This window comes from Lepidochelys kempii, chromosome 15 (genome assembly GCF_965140265.1).
Source record: "Lepidochelys kempii isolate rLepKem1 chromosome 15, rLepKem1.hap2, whole genome shotgun sequence".
In the NCBI taxonomy this organism is placed as follows: Eukaryota; Metazoa; Chordata; order Testudines; family Cheloniidae; genus Lepidochelys; species Lepidochelys kempii.
In genome coordinates this window covers 26,230,083-26,246,021 of record NC_133270.1, presented here as the reverse complement: position 1 = coordinate 26,246,021, position 15,939 = coordinate 26,230,083, and the positions used below count along the sequence as shown (strand labels likewise).

The 15,939-nt window shown below is 43.5% G+C and overlaps 1 protein-coding gene across 2 annotated transcripts in view; it reads left to right on the top strand.

Annotated features, from left to right (window-relative positions):
- The window catches only part of KDM2B (lysine demethylase 2B), a 176,010-nt gene that overhangs the window by 30,308 nt on the left and 129,763 nt on the right, over positions 1–15,939 (top strand). The gene's annotated exons all lie outside the window — the stretch shown is intronic.

Here is a 15,939-nt window from a genome sequence, read left to right as displayed (position 1 = left end):
ACGCTTCCTCAGCTCTCGTCCCCTAAAGCCCCTACTCTACTTGCGCTATATTGATGACATCTTCATCATCTGGACCCATGGAAAAGAAGCCCTTGAGGAATTCCACCATGATTTCAACAATTTCCATCCCACCACCAACCTCAGCCTGGTCCAGTCCACACAAGAGATCCACTTCCTGGACACTACAGTGCTAATAAACAATGGCCACATAAACACCACCCTATACCGTAAACCTACTGACCGCTATTCCTACCTGCATGCCTCCAGCTTTCACCCTGACCACACCACACGATCCATCGTCTACAGCCAAGCTCTGCGATACAACCGCATTTGCTCCAACCCCTCAGACAGAGACAAACACCTACAAGATCTCTGTCAAGCTTTCTTACAACTACAATACCCACCTGCAGAAGTAAAGAAACAGATTGATAGAGCCAGAAGAGTTCCCAGAAGTTACCTACTACAGGACAGGCCTAACAAAGAAAGAAAATAACAGAACGCCACTAGCCGTCACCTTCAGCCCCCAACTAAAACCCCTCCAACGCATTATTAAGGATCTACAACCTATCCTAAAGGATGACCCAACACTCTCACAAGTCTTGGGAGACAGGCCAGTCCTTGCCTACAGACAGCCCCGCAACCTGAAGCAAATACTCACCAACAACCACATACCACACAACAGAACCACTAACCCAGGAACTTATCCTTGCAACAAAGCCCGTTGCCAATTGTGCCCACATATCTATTCAGGGGACACCATCACAGGGCCTAATAACATCAGCCACACTATCAGAGGCTCGTTCACCTGCACATCCACCAATGTGATCTATGCCATCATGTGCCAGCAATGCCCCTCTGCCATGTACATTGGTCAAACTGGACAGTCTCTACGTAAAAGAATAAATGGACACAAATCAGATGTCAAGAATTATAACATTCATAAACCAGTCGGAGAACACTTCAATCTCTCTGGTCACGCAATCACAGACATGAAGGTCGCTATCTTAAAACAAAAAAACTTCAAATCCAGACTCCAGCGAGAAACTGCTGAATTGGAATTCATTTGCAAATTGGATACTATTAATTTAGGCTTAAATAGAGACTGGGAGTGGCTAAGTCATTATGCAAGGTAGCCTGTTTCCTCTTGTTTTTTCCTACCCCCCCCCCCCCCCCAGATGTTCTGGTTTAACTTGGATTTAAACCTGGAGAATGGTCAGTTTAGATGAGCTATTACCAGCAGGAGAGTGAGTTTGTGTGTGTATGGGGGTGGGGGGGATGTGAGAAAACCTTGATCTATGCAGGAAATAGCCCGACTTGATTATGTAAAGAGTTGTCACTTTGGATGGGCTAGCACCAGCAGGAGAGTGAATTTGTGTGGGGGGGTGGAGGGTGAGAAAACCTGGATTTGTGCTGGAAATGGCCCACCTGTTGATCACTTTAGATAAGCTATTACCAGCAGGACAGTGGGGTGGGAGGAGGTATTGTTTCATGATTTCTGTGTGTATATAAAGTCTGCTGCAGTTTCCACGGTAAACATCTGATGAAGTGAGCTGTAGCTCACGAAAGCTCATGCTCAAATAAATTGGTTAGTCTCTAAGGTGCCACAAGTACTCCTTTTCTTTTTGCTGTTAGCAGTTCGGCTACATACCATTGTTGGCAGTCTCATCACACCATCCCCTCCATAAACTTACCAGGCTCAGTCTTGAAGCCAATTAGGTTTTTTGCCTTCACTGCTCCCCTTGGAAGGCTGTTCCAGAACTTCACTCTTCTGATAGTTAGAAACCTTTGTCTAATTTCAAGCCTAAACTTGCTGATGGCCAGTTTTTATCCATTTGTTCTTGGGTCCACATTTGTGCTTAACTTAAATAACTCTTCTCCTTCTCTGGTTTTTATCCCTCTGATGTATTTATAGACAGTAATCATATCTCCCCTCAGCCTTCTTTTGGTTAGGCTAAACAAGTCTAATTCTTTGAGTCTCATATCGTAAGGTAGGTTTTACATTCCTCTCATCATCTTGGTAGCCTTTCTTTGCACCTGTTCCAGTTTGAATGAATCTTTCTTAAACATGGGAGACCAGAACTGCACACAGTATTCCAGATGAGGTCTCACCAGTGCCTTGTATACCGATACTAACACTTCCCTATCTCCACTGGAAATACTTCTCCTGATGCATCCTAGGACTGCATTAGCCTTTTCTTGGCCGCATCACACTGGTGGCTCATAGTCATCCTGCGATCAACCAATACATCGAGGTCTTGCTCCTCTTCTGTCACTTCCAACTGATAAATCCCCAGCTTATACCAAAAATTCTTGGGCAGGAGGTTTTTCTTTCCCAGTTATTGAAGTCATGTGGCTCATCCTTTTGTCTTCATCTTTTTCCTTACCCTTCCCTTTAATGACTTCTCACTTTCTTTTTATCCATCTTCTTATGATGAGACTGCTGTACTGTACATGCCTCATTTTATACCCTAATTTCATAATAGGTCATGATGAAACGGAGATAAATCATGCAAGCGTTGATCACTTGAAATTATCCTGTTCCTATAAATCAAACCAGCACCCAATAACCAGGGATTTACATATTCAGCAGTAAGCTGTGCCAATAGGACTTGACAGATTTTTTTTTTTTTAATGAAAAGCATTAGATCTTTGAGGTAGCTAACTACACATGCAGTCACATATGTTGTTCACATGGTGTAATGTGATTTCTCAATTGTTCCTCTCTCTCTGATCCCAGTGCCTGAGGGTCTAGGAAGAAAGAATACAACCATTGATTTTCTGATGGAACTGGCAAAATTGTGGAACTTGACTGTTCCCTCTCTTGGGAAGAGTTAGAGCTAGGGCCGGAGGCTAGTCCCAGAGTTTGTGAATGAGTGTGTCAAGTCAAGGCTGCATTAGCAGCTTGCTTGGAATCTGAGTGCTGCACCTAATTTGTGTACAACTGAAGCAGTTTGTAGCTGCCCTCATCTGAAACTCTGGGACTACCTTGATTTGATTGGCTTCTACTCATATCAATCATATATTCCTGAATAAGAGTGCCTTTTTTTCCATTTTGGCTTAGCTCCCCATGTGGATTGTCTTATCCGCTTTGTGGATTATTTCATAATTGCTGATGCACTTTGAATTCACACCCTACCTTAATCTGAAATAACTTTAAATGTAGACAGGCTCTTAACTAACATGTGTTAACTAACACATCCTAGAAGTCTAATGTGCTAAATCTGTATTTACTTAAGATAAACTTCTCAAATTAAAGCCTGAACGCTAGATTTCTAGTACTAACGGTTAGCTAATATGTTGACAACACGTCTTTTAATTCAGGTCTAGACAGACTCTCAAAATTGTTGGCTTGATTTCACTGCTGATTGGTAGTGACTACGAGCTCTTGCTGTCTGATGGGTATTTAAGGTCTAAGTCCAGTTTGTAATGATTAAGTGGTTATGACAGGAAACCACTACCACAACTGGACCCCTTGTGGGCAGACTCAGCAAAAATGTCAAACAGGGAAACAGACATGGGCTGGAGGCCCACATTAGCAATTCACCATTGATACTGCGATAATGCCACCATTCTGTCAAATGCTTGGGCCACGTGTACCGCTGGTGGAGCTGCTCTGGTAATGAAATACAGGCTGCTGGAAAGTTTAGTAATGTAAAAAAGGCTACGAAAACTAAATTGCCCTCTCCACCTATGGGTGTGGTTCCTCAGCTCTGGGCACAATAGGAGTGGGGAGGCTGCACTATTCTTGTCTGTGCTCCATTGTACATACTCTGTAGGGAAAATAGATGACTTCAGTCTCTATTGCTGTTAAACTAGCATTTCACTTATTTTAAAAAAATAATTGCCCCAAACTGTGTGTTATCACTGTGGGGTGCAGTAGTGATTTGGACCAGTACTGTAGGGTAAAGGAATACTTTTTAACAGGGTTCCTATTAACACTAAATTCCTTAATCTGTATGAATGCACTTTCTCAATATTAAACCTATTTCCTATTAAATAATAGAGCCCTTTGTCAGGAAGACCTTTTGGAAGAAATTGATGTCTCAAATAAGGGAAAGGATAGGGTAAAAAAAAAAATCAGAAAAAAATTTAAATCCCAATTCCCCCTCACCCCGCAAAAAACACAGTACAAAAGATCTTATATCACTTCTCCTCTCCTCCTTCTGTGTATGTTGTCTAGTTAGATTGTAAACTGTCCATGGCAGGGCTCTGCCTTACTGCAGAGAAATGGTTCTCAACCTTTCCAAACTACTGTACCCCTTTCAGGAGCCTGATTTGTCTTATGTATCCCAGTTTCACCTCACTTAAAAACTGCTTGCCTTCAAAATCAGACATAAAAATACAAAGAGTTACAGCATACTATTACTGAAAAATTGCTTACTTTCTCATTTTTACCATATAATTATAAAATAAATCAATTGGAATATAAATTTGTACTTACATTTCAGTGTGATACTTACCATATAATAGTATATAGAGCAGTATAAACAAGTCATTGTATGAAATTTTTAGTGTGTACTGACTTCACTAGAGCTTTTTATGCAGCCTCTTGTAAAACTAGGCAAATATCTAGATGAGTTGACTTACCCTCTGGAAAACCGCTGTGAACCCCCAGGGGTACACATACCCCTGGTTGAGAACCACTGCTGTAGAGCACCTAGTACATTTGTATGCTATATTAAATATAAGCAGTGTTCTAAAAATGACTGGCTGTCATACGAAAACATTTTCCTCCCTGATGTTTTGTCCGTCTGAAGTTTACCCCAAAAGCTCATCTTGGAATTAGAGTGCATGTTTTTGAAAAGTGTAAAGTTATTAATTGGCTCTGTAAGGTGTCACTCAGAGCATTATTCACTTTAAGCCTCTCTCTTTAGTCCAGTCCCATAAAATGCAGGTTTCATGAGACTTTTACTGGCTCAGAGCATGACTGCAGGAAGAGCTTAAGTACCATAACTTTTGTTACATGAAAAACCTAATCACATGGGTTATTGCAGTTTGATGGAAAATAATAAAATTGCAGACATCAAGGTGGGGGAAGGTGCATGACATACTTTTAAAGTTACATCTCCATAAGAAGGAAAGACTATAACCTCTCTGTGCAAAGGCCCTTTCTTCTGCAGGCCAGCCATGTAGTGGCACTGTGAGGGCTGAAAGCAGGAACTGGATAGGGACAGACATTTGGAAGGGGAGGGATAATGAGAAAAAGCAAAGAATGTCAAAGAAGCTGGTTGATGGCTTTGAAATATTTCTCCAGTAATGAGGGGTTAAACTGCACCTTCAGGTTGGGAAAATGCTGGGGCATGAAATTATTATTGTTGTAGATATGCAGAAGAGGTTTGTGAAAGTGTCCTTGTTAAAACTCTATTTTCCTTTGTTCTTTAATGCCCCCTGGTGGATCCTGTAGCTACTATATATATTAATTTCATTTGTTACTCTATTGCTAAAATCAGGAAGTTTTACTGATCACTAGGGTTGAGCGAGGACCTTTGGAATCCACTTTGCTAGGGATTATCCCCCTCCCAATTTGTGTTGTATTACAGTGCTTTCCCACAGCATAGATGAATATATGCTTGCCTTACTAGGAAAGGTCAGGTGAGGTGTAGCTGTGTGTGGGATCAACACCCGCATTCTGGTCCAACTAACTGGTGAACTTGGGCTTTTTGGAGCCCTACCAAAACACTGATTAACAGAGATTTCCCACAGTAAGTGACATAAATATCAGAAGGCTATTGCAGCTTGATTTCTAAAGTTCAAGCCCCTCTGAAGGACTTTTTTTTTAAGCTAGATTTGTCTCACATGAGTTTGGCTCATAGTTTCAGCTAGGTCAGCATCCTCCAGGCACAGCCCCTCTACTAGTAGTTGAGGATTATAGCTAATTCACTTCAGGGAGGCTCAGTCCTATCATGGACCAGTTTTTGGATCATCCCTACCCATAGGGCACATGGTCTTGCCTCTACTGGGGGAGACAGATTTCACCCTTTACTTGCCAACCCATGCAAAGGGTCTGTACATTTGAGGGAAGAGACCTAATATGCTAGACAGAAAACACAAAAGGAAGATTTCCCTCCGATTCACCTTGGTCATCACTTGCTCACATATTCTGGTCACCTATTACGTATTCCAGATTTGTTCAATCCCCACTAATATCAATGTGAGTTCCATACCTGGAAAGAGAGCAGAACATATTGAGAACTGGAGACATGTTGCCTGAATAATACTCTCATGCCATGTAAGGTCAAAAGTGGGTGAGTAGCTTTCCTCCAGTTGGAAACCTAGATAAAGTTGAAGCCCCTGCTCCACCAGCTCAGGATTAGGTGTATATATAGTCCCCTCGTGGCTCTCTCTCTCTGGCGAATTGTTACAATATGCAGTAAAGAAACACAGTGTGGTTACAAACTGCAGTGCAGATAGAAAAGAGTTTTGGCAAATGATTTGGGGCACAGGTCCAGCAGTTCCCAGGAACCTTTGTTAAGCACACTTCGTTTTCTGGAATGAATCCAGGCAAAATCATTCACAAAATATCCTTTGTAGAAACTTTTGCTGCAGCAAGTGTGGCACCTGTAATGAGCAATAGTGCCAAGAAGTGCAGCTCTTCCCCTCCATAGTTGTGAATAACAGTTTGCCTATTGTTGCCCCCTAGAAAGTGTGTATTACCAACAGGCAGGGATTAGGTAGTAGGAGAAAATTTTCAAAGCAAGATAGCATGGTCTAGTGTATAAAGCACTGGAATGAGTCATGAGCTATATATAGGTAAGGCAACTCAGCTACCCCATCTGTATGTAATGGGAATAAAGATATCCATCTGAGAGTAGTGTTATATTTAATTTGTTAATGTTTGTGCAGTGGCTTGCTAACCTATAGGAGCTACAAAGGGAGAGCATATTTGTATAGTTTGTCCATATTTTTTCTTGAATCCCCGTAATATGGATTATGCCAGGACTGCGGACCAGAGCAACCAGAACAGATTTTCTGTGACCGTAACATCATCCATGAGTCCCTTTTTTGCTTTCTGGTTCATATATCTACAGCTAAACTCTTTTTTCCTCCTTATTTGCTTTCTTTTGTTGTTAGGGGGTGGTGAAGAGCTTGTACCTCAGTTACTCTCCATCTGCTCCTCAGGGGATTAGCTTGTGTTCCATGAATAAGCAGCATCACATGTAGAAGAGAGAGATTTCTTTTCTATGAAGTAAAATGCCTTCCCTTGCAGCCTCGGCATCACTGTAGCTTTCTGCCTCTAAATCAAAGCCAAGCCTGCTGCAGAAAAACCCCCAACTCTTCCACTTCACCCAGTAACATCCAGGCCTGCCCACCCATGGGTTAGATGGGCAACTTTCCAGGAGCCCAAGGGCTACATAGTATATAGCAAATTGCAGGCAGCTTCCCTAGTTTGTAATGGAATGTGTGCTCTTTGTAGACTACAGCTCCCAGGATGCAGTGGTCCATGTGGAGCTGAGTGGTATGATGAAGCATTCCACATGTGACCTGTTGTTGCTGCAGCCTACCCTGCCTTATTAATATGAGTACATCTACACAGCAATTTAATACCCGCAGCTGGCCTGTGTCAGCTGAATCAGATTTGTGAGGCTCAGGCTGCAGGACTGTAAAATCACTGTGTAGATGTTCGGGCTTGGGCTCCAGCCAGAGCCCAAATGTCTATGTGGCAATATTTAGCCCCACAGCCTGAGCCCCCTCAGCTCGTGTCAGCTGAGCGAGCCCAGCCATGGCACATGCCACAGGCCTTTTATTCCAGTGTAAATGTACCTTATGAGGTTGCCTATGTCCCACACTGCAGAGCATTATGGTCTGCATTTGTCCAGCAGGCTGGACTTCGGCTGCCTATGCTTTAACTTATTCTTCGTTAGTTGCTAGCTGGGAGCTGGCTAATTTTTAGGGACTTGAGTGAGCACTGGAGGCTCTGTGACAGAGACAAGGGGGTGATTTGTGGACCCTGGAGATGGTCAGGGTTGGGAGTCCAGGATGAAGTAAATCCTGACCTGACCTGCCTCCCCACACCTGGAATCTGTCTCGGCTGCTTTCCAGTACTCTTGACCTGTTTCCCCTTACTGCTGGTTTCTAATTCCTTTCCCTTTCCTCTGGACGGGAACCAGTGGTGGGGGAACAGGGGTTTTATCAGGAGGTAAGAGCTAGAATCGGCATGAAGCCCAAGCAGCAAGGAGGTGGGTGGGGAGCATGAGGCCACTAGCCCATATTGGGGAGGGTGGAATGTTCTTGCACCTTGTGGTGATACTGTTGTAGGGAGGTTGAAAGGGTCTTGTTCTCTGACTCTGTGGGAGGGAGGCGGGACTCCATATATGGAAAGAGGAAGGATAGGTATTAAAGAAGAGTATGGTACTCTTACCTTCCTCATCTCAGTCCATAATGTTGAAGAAGGGAGTATTCAGGTACTTATCTTGAATGTTCAGATGGTTGATCTAAAGATAACTAAGCCATCCTGAGTTTGCTTTTCTTTTGGGCTGTGCCTTGCATTGCCATCAAGGCTGCACTTTAGTCTTCAGGGTTACAAACAGTCCCAGCAAGGTTGGTTCCTCAGTCCACAGCCTCACTCCCTGACACAGCTCAGAGTTATATCCTTTGCCTTAAGGGCTGCCAGTCTCCATGTGTCCTCTCCTTGCCTTGTGTCCTTCAGGATCTATGCAGATCTCAATAGATAGATTGGTTCTTTGAGCCCTCTTTGCACCCCCTATTGCTGTCTTTGGAAGTGCCACCTCCTGTGGAGGATGGAGGGAAGTATCTCTCCACTGGTTTTCCTGGTCCTCTTGTCAAATTTTTCTTCCTCTGCAAACAGGGATGGCCTTACAGCATTAATGAGGTTGTGTAGGATTTACCTATACAGGGCACCAGATTTCCAGAAATTGATTTACTAGTGATTGCCAGAAAGTCTGGCTCCTTTGTATTATTTTAACTGTGTTCCCAGCCTACTTGTAATGAGCCTGTGAAGAGAACATCAGCTTGTTAGTGAGTTGGACAAGAGTCTGAATGTAAAGATTAGTCTCCTTAAATTTTGCATCCTTGTAATATAACACAAATTACAATGAAATATCATCAGTTGGAAATTTTCAAATCTTGTGCGCCAAATAGTGCCTGCCAATAGTATGTGCACGAACATTGCATTCACATACACCACTTTTCATGGTTGTTATATTGCACCATGGATGTACATCGTACTGCACAATGCAGATAACAAGAGTTCCTGCGCTAAAGGAGCTTACAATCTAAGTTAGGATGAATCAAAGAGGAGGTTAAAGGAAAGATTACAACAGGTCCAGGTGAAAGGTAAACTCTCAGGTTGGAGGGAGGTTATTAGTGGAATTCCTCAAGGATCAGTCTTAGGACCAATCTTATTTAACATTTTCTTTAATTACCTTGGCACAAAAAGTGGGAGGGCTTAATAAAATTTGTGTATGACACAAAGTTGGGAGTTATTGCAATAGAGAGGAGGAACATGCCTTCCCTTAAGAATATCATACAAGAAGATCTGGAAAACCTTGGAAACTGGAGTAATAGAATTGGGATGAAATTTGATAGTGCACAGTGCAACTAACAAGAATTTTTGCTATAAGCTGGGGACTTACCAGTTAAAAACAACAAAGAAGGAGAAAGACCTGGGTGTGTTGGTCAATCACAGCATGAGTATGAGCCACCAACCTGACGTGGCCATGGGAGAGGCTAATGCAATCCTAGGATGCATCAGACAAGATATTGCCAATAGAGATAGGGATGTGTTGTTACCATTGTACAAGGCACTGGTGAGACCTCATTTGGAATACTGTGTGCAGTTGTGGTCTCCTATGTTTAAGAAAGATGCATTCACACTGGAACAAGTGCAGAGGGAGGCTTCTAGGATGATCAGAAGAATGGAAAACCTACCTTACTAGAGGAGATCTAAGTAGCATGGCTTGTTTAGTCTAACAAAGCAAAGGCAGAGGGGAGATACAATTTATTTCCATAAATATATTAGAGGGATAGACTCCAGGGAGGGAGAAGTTGTTTAAGTTAGGGGCCAGTGTTAGCACAAGAACAAAAGGATATAAACTGGACATCAACAAGTTTGGGTATCAGATTAGACAAAGGTTTCTAACCATCAGAAGAGTGAAGTTCTGGAACAACCTTTCAAGGGGAGCAGTGGGGGCAAACTTGTTTCAAGTTTTTGTTTGAACATCCTAACTTGTTTCAAGACTGAGCTTGGTAAATTTATGGAGGGGATGGTATGATGAGATTGCCTACAATGGCATATGGCCCATCTGGGACTGCTCGTTGCAAATATCTCCAACAGCCAGAGATGGGACACTATGTGTAGAAGGCTCTGAGTTACTATTATAGATAATTCTTACTATTATAGATAATTCTTTCCCAGGTGTCTGGCTGGTGGATCTTGCCCACATGCTCGAAGTCTGACTGACTGCCATATTTGGCATCACGAAGGCATTATCCCCCAGATCAGATTGGCAGAAACCCTGGTGTTTTATTGGGTGGTGGTGGTTGTTGTTTTTTTTTTTTTGTCTCCTCTGCAGAATGGGGGCATGGGTCAGTTGCTAGTTTGAACTAGAGTGAATAGTGGATTCTCTAACTTGAAGTCTTTAAATTAATATTTGAGGACTTCAGTAACTCAGTCAGAGGTTATAGGCCTATGACTGGAGTGGGTGGGTGAGATTGTGTGGCCTGTGATGTGCAGGAGGTCAGACTAGATGATCATGATGGTTCCTTCTGGCCTTAAAGTCTGTGAGGTAAGAGTGCAGGGGAGTGGGCTAAGAAAAGGGAAGAATGATCAAGAAGACAATTGCATTAAGTTGTTATAACACATTGACCTGCTGTCACCGTTGCAGGGCTAGTTGCACCTTTGTACCATTTCTGCTCTCTCAGTACACCCTTGTGCCTTTACTGATCGTGGTGGGGAATTCCACAGTTCTCCCACTCTTAGGGTGGGCCCTGGGCGACAGCATCCTTTATATCAACAGTTCTTACTCTGCAGGTCTGACTGAGTCTGGGCACCTGCAGTCCTTTCTTTCAGGAGCCTGTGACCAGTGGTGCACAGAACCAGACAGTCTTCTTAAAACAAAATTATTGTTTCTTGTAAAGTAGAATCAATGCATAAGAGGAAAAAAAGGATTTTTAAATAATAAACAGTCTACATGCATGTGTATGTTATCTAAAGCCCTACCATCCTTCGATGGTGACCTAGGCAGGCCTAGCTTCTCTGACTCCCCAGTTCAAGGTCCTGTGTCTCGGGCCATGTCTACACTACAGACTTTGGCCAATGCAAGTTACTTCAGCATAAAGCTGCCGCAGTTAGTGTGTTGCTTGTGCGCATGCACACTTGGGTCCTTGAGTTGCTACTGCGCATACTTACCAGGAGCGCTTGTGTCAATGCACAGCAAGGTATACTGAGGTTAGGCATCCCTGTGTGCAACCCGCCACTGTCCAGCGTGCTGTCTTTTGGGAAGTTTTGTCAATTCATCGTGGGGCAGAAATGAATCATGCAGGGGTGACTGGGAGCAAGTGTTCAGCTTCGCAGAGGGCAACTTTCTCCATCTCTTAATGTCATGTATATCCCATAATTTTCATGCCTTTTTAAAAAATCCCACAAACCCACACCTCCCTCCTTACTGTCCACCATCTCTGACAGAAGCATGGAATCTGCAGAGCTCTGCACTAGTGTCATAAGCATTGCAAGCATAGGACGCACGATTCTCTGGTATTTGCAGAGCTGCAAGAAAAAACGAATCAGTGGGGAATATGATAATTTCTTGGAGGATGGATTGCTGTGGAATATACCGAGAACTAATTCAAGATTGTTGGTGGCATTCATGGATCAGCTGCAGATGATGGAGCGCTGCTTCTGGGCCCAAGAAATGTGCACTGACTGATGGGAACGTATTGTAATACAGGCTTGGGATGACGAGCAGTGGGTACAAAACTTTCGGATGTGCAAGGCCACATTCCTGGATCTGTATGCCAAGCTTTCCCCAGCCCTCAACACCAGGACCCCAAAATGAGAGCTGTGCTAACAGTGTGGAGAAGTGAGTGGCGATTGCAAGATGGAAACTTGCAATGCTGGATTGCTACTGGTCACTGGGAAACCATTTTGGAGTTGGAATATCCAGTGTGGGAGCTGTTGTCATGCAAGTATGCAGGGCCATAATCTTCTTGTGCTGTGCAGGACTGTGACCTTCAGCAACGTGCAGGACATAATGGATGGATTTGCAGCAGTGGGGTTCCTGAACTGTGGTGGAGCAGTAGATGACATGCATGTCCCTATTTTGTCACCATTGTTCTTTGTTACAGAGTACCTCAAGAGAAAGATCTATTTTTCTATGATTATGCAAGCTTTGGTGGGTCACCGGGGATGCTTCACTGACATCAGTGTTGGCTGGTCAGGGAAGGTGCATGATGCTCACATCTTTAAAAACACGGGACTGTTCAGAAAGCTGCAAGCAGGTACTTTCTTTCCCGACTGGTGAATTACCATTGATGATGTTGAAATGCCAATAGTGATTCTGGGGTACCCAGTCTACCCCTTGCTCTTCTGGCTCATGAAGCCATATGCCAGCGATCTCGACAGCACCAAGGAAAGATTCAGCTACTGGCTCAGCAGGTGTAGAATGTCCCTTGTAGTAGATTAAAGGGACCCTGGCATTTTTTACTCACAAGATTGGATCTCAGTGAAAAAATATCCCAATGGTTATAGCTGCCAGCTGTGTGCTACATAATATCTGTGAAGCAAAAGGGGAAAAGTTGCTGCCAGGGTAGACCTGGAGCAGCTGTCTGCACGAACAGGCAGACACAAGGGCTATTAGAATTGCTCAACACAGAGCTATGCAGCTCAGGGAGGCTTTGAAAGAGCACTTTAACAGTGAGTCACAGAAATGTATTGTGGTGTACCATGCTCTACCTGGCCCTGCTGTTTTGGGGCCTATTAGGAATTGTGTGTTGCTTGGTGTACATGTATGACTGTAACACTGTCAATGCATCTATTCTGCAGTGCTTGCTCTACGTTTATAAATATTACACTGGGTTTGCCACTGATACTGTGAGTTGTGTCAGACTGTACAGTAACAAGTAAGTGGGTGCTTTCAGAACTGCTAGGCACTTTGTAGCATATGTTGTGAACTAACAAAGATGAATTATTTTCCAAATAATAGAATTTTATTCAGTAACAAAACCATTGAAAAGAAAAATCTGTGCAAGTTAAAATTTAATAGATTAAAAAACTTAAAACATTAATGGAACAGAACCTAACAAGGGGAAAGAACATTCATATTCATTTTACCCACATATACAGCAACTGTAGCTTTCACCAAGTCAGTGTATGTGAAGCTGTGGTTGTCCATAATGTCACCTGGAGTGGAGTGGCAGCAGGGGTAGGGATGTGGAATGTTGAGGGTGGTGTAGGGAGGTGCTGTAATTGAGTTCTCCATGAACTGGAAAAGTAAACAAGCTCAAGATTGTTGACCCTATAGGTTCACAAGAGTTTGCAGCTTCTATGTTGCTGCTGGAGAAGCTACATTACCGTCTGTTGTATCTTCCTCTTTTCCTGCTGGGACTCCTGGGCCTTTCTCCTGTTCGCTCTTTCCTTCTCCAGGCTGTCTGCAGTGTTCATCCTCCAGGCCCCTTGCTCACAGTCTGATGCAGCACTGGCTTGCAAGATCCAACTGAACGTGTCGTTCCAAGTCATCTTTTTTTCTCCTTATTTGGCTCAGGTGTTCCATGGGTGTGGAGGGGGAACTCCTCAAGGCTGCAGCAGCTGCAGATAAAACACCCAGAGGTCAATATAGTCACATTGTCAATACAGTCACAATGGAAAGTGAAAGTTAAGATTTAGAACTCCCTTCCCTTGCTCCCCTAAAGTTTTAAACAAGACATGCTTATTGACACTTCTGCTTCGGAATGCTTGTGCCCGTCACAGCATCAGCCAGGGTGAGTGTCGTCTACCAGTGGTGAGGGAAAGGAGGAGGGAATTGCTTGGTTGCATGAAACTATGCGTATAGGGCAATGGCACTGAATAATGGCACCATTTTCATAGGCAGTGGTGATTTTAGCTGATATCTCATTCCTGAGGGTAACAAAGGCGCTGCTGCTGCTGGTGTCCCAAAGCTGCCTGGGCCCATGTGTTGCTAGCCTGTTTACTGCAATGACACCTGCTGAAGTTAATGCTGACTGGTGTGGGAAAGAGTCCTAGCATGGAGGAAGAAATAAGGCTACCATCCCTAAAAACCTTTGGGAGAGGACTGCAGAGTACCTCTGCAAGAGTTTCATAGAGATCTCTCAGGAGGATTCAATGGACATCCCTGTGTACAAAACCAAATTGCTCCACATGATCCCCCTTGTCTAACTCTATGGGGAGGTGGAAAGCAAACAACATTACCTCTCTTTGTTGTACTGCTACCTCTTCTAGTTCAAGTAAATTAATTAAAAGTTGATAGCTGTGTCCTCTTTAGTTGGGGTTGCCATCAGTACGTCATTGTAATGGGAAGTACAATTACACATTTACCTGAGGTTCCTTCCCCTGCATTGGGCTTACCCATGCTCAACTGCTGGAATTGACTGGACTCTGGTGGAATCTCAAATGGGTCCTAGCTCATGGCCTAGTTAGAAACATTGCATGTCCCCCATTCTCCACTACCTCCTTCTCCTTGCTGTTCATGCCAGGGACTTTTGGCTCAGGATCCTTGGATGCATCCATGCTGGTTTGCAAGGTGGTTGTGGGGTCTCCACCAAGTATGTCATGCAGATCTTTGTAAAAGCAGTAGGTCTGCGACTCGGTACTGGATCAACTTTTGGCCTCCCTGGCCTTCTGATATGCCTGATGCAGTTCCTTCACTTTCATGCGGCACTGCCACTGGTCCATGTCATACCTCTTCTCCTGCATCCTCCATGCAATCTGCTCATAGATGTCCGTAGTTGTGCTTGCTCAGCCTTTTCTCCCCACAGGCCTGGGACATCCAATATCTTTATGTCTACTTTTAGTCAGAGTGCATATGGAGGATGTAGTTGGCATGATCAGCTTGACAGTTGCACACAACAGTGGAGAGCTGCTAGATGTGTTTGTCTACACCTTCACTAGCACTAAATCCACACTAATTTTTTTTAAAGTGAAATTTGATTATATGCAAATTATTTTAAATATGGAAATATTAAATAATTTACACATTTATTCACATGATAGAGACTAAATGACACTAACTTCCCCCCTGCCCCCCAAAGGGCAGTAACACTAGAACTTGGATTCCTGAGACCAGACCGAGGAGTTGAATCTTGGTCACTCAACGTGCTGGCAAAGAGCGCTAACTGCAGGGCTACTGGGACTGACCCAGATATACATGCTATACATCTTTCTCTTTGGCTATGAAACTTTATGGACTTGGGTTCCTTTCCAGAATCATGATCATGTCTGTCAGTGGTATCAGTGCCAAAGGATGTTTTTAATAAAGTCATACGGTTAAAACTGTCATTCTTGCTGAAATATTGCTCCCAAGCACACAGTGGGCCTGGTGCTGTAGTTATTAATGAGTTTCTCTGATGGCATTTGCAAACCTTCCATTTAGTTTTAATGCATTTTATTTAGAATTATTTCTTCAGGTATGGAAACTGTATTGGAGGGCGTTTTTTTGGAAAGGGATGAGTTTATTTTTTGAAATCCTTTCTTGGAAATGAGGCATGTCTCTCTTGAGTTCGCTCTCTCTCAAAGACAAATGAGCTGCTAATTAGACTCTTATAACTTTTGGGAGAGATGAAACCTCCTAGTGGCCAAAGAGGACTGTATGAAACCGAAGACTGCTGAAACTGCTGTTTAGCATTCTGGAGCTAATGGGACTTGTGCATATGCCACTTGAGGAGCTGAAAATAAGCTTGTATCCAGTTGAAGTTACAACTTCCAAACAGAAGACCCAAAGTGCTTAGTGCGCCCCCTGGGAGGTCAAG